A 6,969-nucleotide genomic window follows, 5' to 3' on the forward strand; every position below is an offset into this window, starting at 1 on the left:
ACAAAGAAACGTCAGCCAACTGGGAGGGTGTGGCAGGACATGGGACAGCTGAGAGGGAAGTGCCCATGACACAGCTCCAATTCAATAATCTGCCCTATAAGCCCCTGCCAGACCGCTTTAGGGAAGCTTTTTCCACATATGGCAGGTTTGATGGGGTCTGTTTGAGGTAGGCTGGTAGACACTGTGCTCTCTCTGTAGTACAGACAGTGGCCTCACAGATAAAATATCAAAAGAGTTAAGTGTATTGCTAAAGCGAGCCAGATGTGCAGCAAATCAGATGGCACAGCATATTCGTTGGCTTCTCTGTACACATATTGTTTGTTTACAATATAGTGATGGTTGACTTCATATGCACAGATATGAAGACAGGCAAATATTGTTTTCTCTATAACCTTTAAATTCATATGCCTTGTGACCCGTGATATATAGGTCTAAAGGCCGACACAATAAGACAGTGGCCGAATAAATTCAACCACACCTTTGTTTTATCACAAAACTGGATAACAACCTATGTCCAGTGAAGTCCACAAAGCATATTGCATGTACAGTAACAGACAGTTACATGACCTACAGCATGGACAAGCAAGTTAATGTTCCTAACATTTTCGGACCACTAAACTATTGATTTAGAAGAGAGTTACCGTAAGTCGTAAAGAAAACAGGAGCTGCCTCCACTATTCCAGCATCAAATCACCTATGCTTAGTCTAATACAGTGTCTTCACTGACATGTTCAACCTCTCCCTAACTGAGTCTAATACCTGCATGTTTCAAGCAGACCACCATAGTCCCTGTGCCCAAGAAAGAGAATGTAACCTGCCTAAATGACTAGCGCCCCGTAGCACGTCAGTAGCCTTGAAGTGCTTTGCAAGGCTTGTTATGGCTCACAAACCCATCATCCGGGAAACCCAATCCAATTTGCATACCCCAGTGACACAATCTCAATCGCCCTCCACACTGCTCTTTCCCACCTGGACAAGAGGAACACCTATGTGAGAATGCTGTTCATTGACTACAGCTCAGCGTTCAACACCATAGCGCCCACTAAGCTCATCACTAAGCTAAGGACCCTGGGACTAAACACCTCCCTCTGCAACTGGATCCTGAACTTCCTAACAGGCGGTAAGTGTAGGCAACAACACATCTACCACGCTGCTCCTCAACACTGGGGCCCCTTACGGGTATGTGCTTAGTCCCCTCCTGTACTCCCTGTTCACCCACAACTGTGTGGGCAAGCACTCCAACACCATCACGAAGTTTGTTGACGACAACTGCTTAACCAATTAATCCAAAAAGGTTACACTGCTGCTACTCGCTGTTTATTATCTTTGCATAGTCACTTTACCCCTACCTACATGTACAAATTACCGACTAACCTGTACCCCCGAACATTGGCTCGGTACCGGTACCCCTGTATATAGCCCCAGTATTGTTATTTGGTGCAACTTTTGTTCATTTATTTGGTAAATATTTTCTTAAACTGCCGTTCTTGGTTAAAGACTTGTAAGTAAGCATTTCATGGTAAGGTTGTTGTATTCGGCGCATGTGACAAATACCATTTTATTTGAGTAGCTAGCAAGCAACAAGATATGCTAAATAACCTTAAAAAAAACACTTGCGGGCAAATCAATCAGATTTGACCATTCAGACAAGTCACATGGCCAGGAATCAGATATGTATCTGAGGCTAGATTTCCTATTAAGATGGTTTGAAATGTGGCTTGAAATATACAATTCCATGTGCTTTTTTGGATGTTAAGACTGCAGGTAAAATAAGATTCCAATATGCAAATAAATAGGATTGGAGTCACCTCAAACTGCCAACGCGAACATGGCTTTAGCCTGAATCACAACCATTCCTGGAAGTATTGTGATGCTGCATCTCTTGGTTTAGAAACTGATGACAAAATGAGAAAAAAAAATCTGTATAAATGGCACTAGTCACAACCACTAGCTGCGTTGAGGGAACAGGGAACGGTTATCCAACAGGGAACTTGGAAAAATACAAGGTCAAATAATGACGTCCTTTATCTTGATGTCGGAGCTCTAGAAAGAGGTCCGAGTTCGAGTTGGATAACCGTTCAAATCACAAGTCAGAGATATTCAAGTTCCCAGTTGTTTTGAACGGGGCATTGATTGAGTACAACTACAGCTTGTAGTGACTTTTCGTATCAGGTTAGGAGAGCATTTTCGCTAACCCATTTCCTAACCTTAACCTAATTCACCTAGTTAGCTAGGTTCATTATCTTAACCTGCTGCGTAAGTTCTCCTTACCTGCTACGAAAAATGTACTTCCAATCGTAGCTGTAGTAGTTATATTACAGCTAGAACAATGACTAAATATTTGGTTATACCACTTAGCAGCCTATTTTATCCATGAAGATTATAGGTAGCTACTAGAACATACCTAATGCGTTAAAATGGATTGCTACAAAAACAATGCGAAATGCTTCACGCCAGTTCAGAGAAAGCTAACGCTATCTAATGAATGTTTGCTAGCATTATCAAGCTAGACAATGGTTTCATCACAACCTATGAGAATAAACTGTAAATCACCAGCAAACCACAATAATTGAGTGACATGACATATTGTAATAATATACGTTTATGGCAGTCAAACGTTGACTTGAAGAAAAATTAAATTAATATCGAACTTGGACTCACCGAGAGCTGAGACTAACAGCTGGACCAGTCCCTTTAAATCCAAAATGTCCTCTGGAAAGCGTATGCTCCCAGCAGGCTTTGCGTAGGGGTAAAATTACGTCATATTTTGTTTTCACCAGTTTGCTGGTCGGAGTATGGGTTATTGTTCTTCTTCTGTATGTTGGCGTTCGCGCACTTTACCCACAGAATACTCATTGTTCGAATACTCATTGTAACCGCACAGACCGTACTATTCGTGACGTAAATTGAGCATGTAGTATGCTTAATGGTAATTGTATGACTGGAGTCCAGTACATCACTGGGGCCAAACTACCTGCCATCCAGGACCTCTATATCTTTCAGAGGGAGGCCCTAAAATTGTCAAAAGCTCTTAGTGCTTTCAAAACACCTGGGAACTTGGAAAAAACAAGGTCAAATCATGACGTCAGTGATATTCAGGACAGAAAGTCGGAGCTCTAGAAAGAGGCCCAAGTTTCCAACTTGGAATTCCAAGTTTTCAGTTGTTATGAGCGCAGCCTCTGCTCAAACCATGTGGTCATTATCAATAAAACATCCCAATACGGTGCAGAGCATTCGATTCGTCTGCTGGGGGGCAAGGAGAGTAGCTGCATTCTTTTCGTGATCAGTAAATATAATAATAATAATTACATTTCTATTTCGCTTTTCATAGCATCCGAAAGTGCTTCAAAAGCAAAAAACAAACAAGCAACATATCATGACAGGTGACAGGTCAACCAATAAAGGCCAAATCTTTGAAAGCTGCATCCTCCAAAGATGGAGAGGGTCGAGTACGAGGATAACTCCTCCCGAGAAAATGTCAGAAGTGGATGTTATGTTTGAATCCGATGGTGTGTCGAGTGGAGATGAGAGTGAGAAGAATTGGATTACAGTGGCGAATGCAAAAGAAAATAAGAGAAGTAAAGTGGTCGTGAAATCTAGTAAATCCAAACCTAGTTCAGATATTTCTTTAGTCGGAGTAAGGGTTTGGATCGATGTTGTTACCTGGGAGATCCGATTGAAGACTATTAAAATTCTGGATGTGTTGGATGAGATGTCATCGATGTGAGTAATGAGAAGTGGGCTTATTACATTTTTTTGTGTATCTATGGAACAGAAGGAGCGTGCTCTGCATTTCAAGAAGATATCGGATTGAAATGTGTTGTCTGTGGATCATCGAAGCTGGGCGCCTATCAAGGGTGTAATCTCTGGGATGGCACTAGAAGTAAAAGCAAAGGATATACAGTGCCTTAGGTAAAGTATTCAGACCCCTTGACTTTTTCTGCATTTTGTTATGTTAAAGCCTTATTCTAAAATTGATTAAATTTTTTTTTAAATCCTTAGTAATCTGCACACAATACCCCATAATGACAAAGGTTTTTAGAAATGTTGGCTAATTTATTACAAATAAAAAACCTAAATACCTTTTTTACATAAGTATTCAGACCCTTTGCTATTAGAGTCGAAATTGAGCACAGGCGCATCCTGTTTCCATTGATCATCCATGAGATGTTTCTACAACTTGGTTGGAGTCCATCTGTGGTAAATGTAATTGATTGGACATGATTTGGAAAGGCACACACCTGTCTATATAAGGTTGACTGTGCATGTCAGAGCAAAAACCAAGCCGTGAGGTCAAAGGAATTGTCCGTAGAGCTCAGAGACAGTGTTGTGTTGAGGCACAGATCTGGGGAAAGGTAGCAACACATTTGCAGTATTGAAGGTCCCCAAGAACACAGTGGCCTCATTCATTCTTAAATGGAATAAGTTTGTAACCACCAAAACTTTTCCTAGAGCTGGCCGTCCAGCCAAACTGTGCAATCAGGGGAGAAGGGTCTTGGTCAGGGAGGTGACCAAGAACCCGATGGTCACTCTGACAGAGCTCTGGAGTTCCTCTGTGGAGATAGGAGGACTTTGCAGAAGGACAACCATCTCTGCAGCACTCCACCAATCAGGCCTTTATGGTAGAGTGACCAGACAGAAGCCACTCCTCAGTAAAAAGCACATGACAGCCCACTTTGAGTTTGCCAAAAGGCACCTAAAGACTCTCAGTCCATGAGAAACAAAATTCTCTGGTCTGATGAAACCAAAATGGAACTCTTTGGCCTCAATGCCAAGCGTCACGTCTGGAAGAATCCTGGCACCATCCCTACGGTGAAGCATGGTGGTGACAGCATAATGCTGTGGGGATATTTTTCAGAGGCAGGGACTGGGAGACTAGTCTGGGTCGAGGGAAAGATGAACAGAGCAAAGTACAGAGATAAAAACCTGCTCCAGGGCACTCAGGCCCTCAGACTGGGGTGAAGGTTCACCTTCCAACAGGACAACGACGCTAAGCACACAGACAAGACAAAGCAGGAGTGGCTTCGAGACAAGACTCTGATGTCCTTGAGTGGCCTGGACTTGAACCCAATTGAGATGGAGAGAACGGAAAAAATCAATGCAGCAACGCTCCCCATCCAACCTGACAGAGCTTGAAAGGATCTGCAGAGAAGAATGGGAGAAACTCCCCGAATACAGGTGTGCCAAGCTTGTAACGTCATTCCCAAGAAGACTCAAGGCTGTAATCGCTGTCAACTCGAGGCTGTAATCGCTGTCAAAGGTGCTTCAACAAAGTACTGAGTAAAGGGTCTGAATACTTATGTAAATGTGATATCAGTTTTTTATTTTTAGTGAATGAGCAAAACATTCTGAACCTGTTTAGCTTTGTCATTATGGGGTATTGTGTGTAGATTGATGAGGGGGAAAAACTTTAATACATTTTAGAATAAGGCTGTAACGTAACAAAATGTGGAAAAAGTCAAGGGGTCATAAAACTATCCGAAGTCACTATGTGAAGAATTGGATCAAGTGGTTGGTGCACACCGACTGACCCACATGGTGGATGGAGTGAGGAATGTCAATCCGTACATTCTATTGTTTTTTATGAAGAGTCTCAAGTGTATGTAGACGGGAGGGGTATCGTATGCCAGCTGAGCTTAAATGCTACAATTGTGGTGGTGAACATGCACCCACATTTCTGAAGTGTCCGGTTAGGGTAAAGGAGACAGAGGTGGTACGAATAAGGACTGTACAGCATGTCTCCTATGTGGAGGTCTGAGAAGAGTGGAAGAAAGGAGTGAAATTGAATAAATAATGTTAGTAGTTAGAGACACCAGACAATATTCCTTGTCAACAGAGGGATATCAGATTGTCTCTGTGAATGGCTTGTCCTCTGACAAATCAACTGTAAATTTCGGTGTTCCTCAAGGTTCCGTTTTAGGACCACTAATGTTTTCACTATATATTTTACCTCTTGGGGATGTAATTCGAAAACATAATGTTAACTTTCTCTGCTATGCGGATGACACACAGCCGAACATTTCAATGAAACCCTCCGCGAGAAGCCTGTGTTTCAGACATAAGGAAGTGGATGGCTGCAAACTTTCTATAAGATCTAAACCAGGCCAGAACTTGTCCGTGTAGACCAATTTGGGTTTCCAATCTCTCCAAAAGAATGTGGTGATCGATGGTATCAAAAGCAGCACTAAGGTCCAGGATTAAGAGGACAGATGCAGAGCCTTGGTCTGATGCCATTAAAAGGTAATTTACCACCTTCACAAGTGCAGTCTCAGTGCTATGATGGGGTCTAAAACCAGACTGAAGCATTTCGTATACATTGTTTGTCGTCAGGAAGGCAGTGAGTTGCTGCGCAACAGCTTTTTCTAAAAATGTTGAGAGGAATGGGAGATTCGATATTGGCCCATATTTTTTCATATTTTTTGGGTCAAGCTTTTTCAAGAAAGGCTTTATTACTGCCACTTTTAGTGAATTTGGTACACATCCGGTGGATAGAGAGACGTTTATTATGTTCAACATAGGAGGGCCAAGCACAGGAAGCAGCTCTGTCAGTAGTTTAGTTGGAATAGGGTCCAGTATGCAGCTTGAAGGTTTAGAGGCCATGATTATTTTCATCATTGTGTCAAGAGATATAGTACTAAAACACGTGAGTGTCTCTCTTGATCCTTGGTCCTGGCAGAGTTGTGCAGACTCAGGACAACTGAGCTTTGAAGGAATACGCAGATTTAAAGAGGAGTCCGTCATTTGCTTTCTATTAATCATGATCATTTCCTCAAAAGAAGTTCATGAATTTATTACTGCTGAAGTGAAAGCCATCCTCACTTGGGGAATGCTGCTTTTAGTTAGCTTTGTGACAGTATCAAAAATAAATTTCGGATTGTTCTTATTTTCCTCAATTAAGTTGGAAAAATAGGATGATCAAGCAGCAGTAAGAAACTCTTCGATACTACACGGTACTGTCCTTCCAAGCTA

The 6,969-nt window shown here is 42.0% G+C and overlaps 1 protein-coding gene across 15 annotated transcripts in view; it reads right to left on the bottom strand.

Annotated features, from left to right (window-relative positions):
• The window catches only part of klc1b (kinesin light chain 1b), a 53,830-nt gene extending 51,042 nt beyond the window's left edge, over positions 1–2,788 (bottom strand). For 10 of the 15 annotated variants that reach the window (XR_004209798.1, XR_004209796.1, XR_004209797.1 and 7 more), the window contains exon 1: positions 2,662–2,788. The gene's annotated coding sequence lies outside the window, so the exon portion shown is untranslated. Of the gene's footprint in view, positions 1–1,808; positions 1,895–2,661 lie in introns of all 15 variants that reach the window. The other 5 variants (XR_004209799.1, XM_031823269.1, XM_020481360.2 and 2 more) reach the window with 3 other exon arrangements.
• Positions 2,789–6,969: the final 4,181 nt, after the last annotated feature.

Source organism: Oncorhynchus kisutch, linkage group LG4 (genome assembly GCF_002021735.2).
Source record: "Oncorhynchus kisutch isolate 150728-3 linkage group LG4, Okis_V2, whole genome shotgun sequence".
Classification (NCBI taxonomy): Eukaryota; Metazoa; Chordata; class Actinopteri; order Salmoniformes; family Salmonidae; genus Oncorhynchus; species Oncorhynchus kisutch.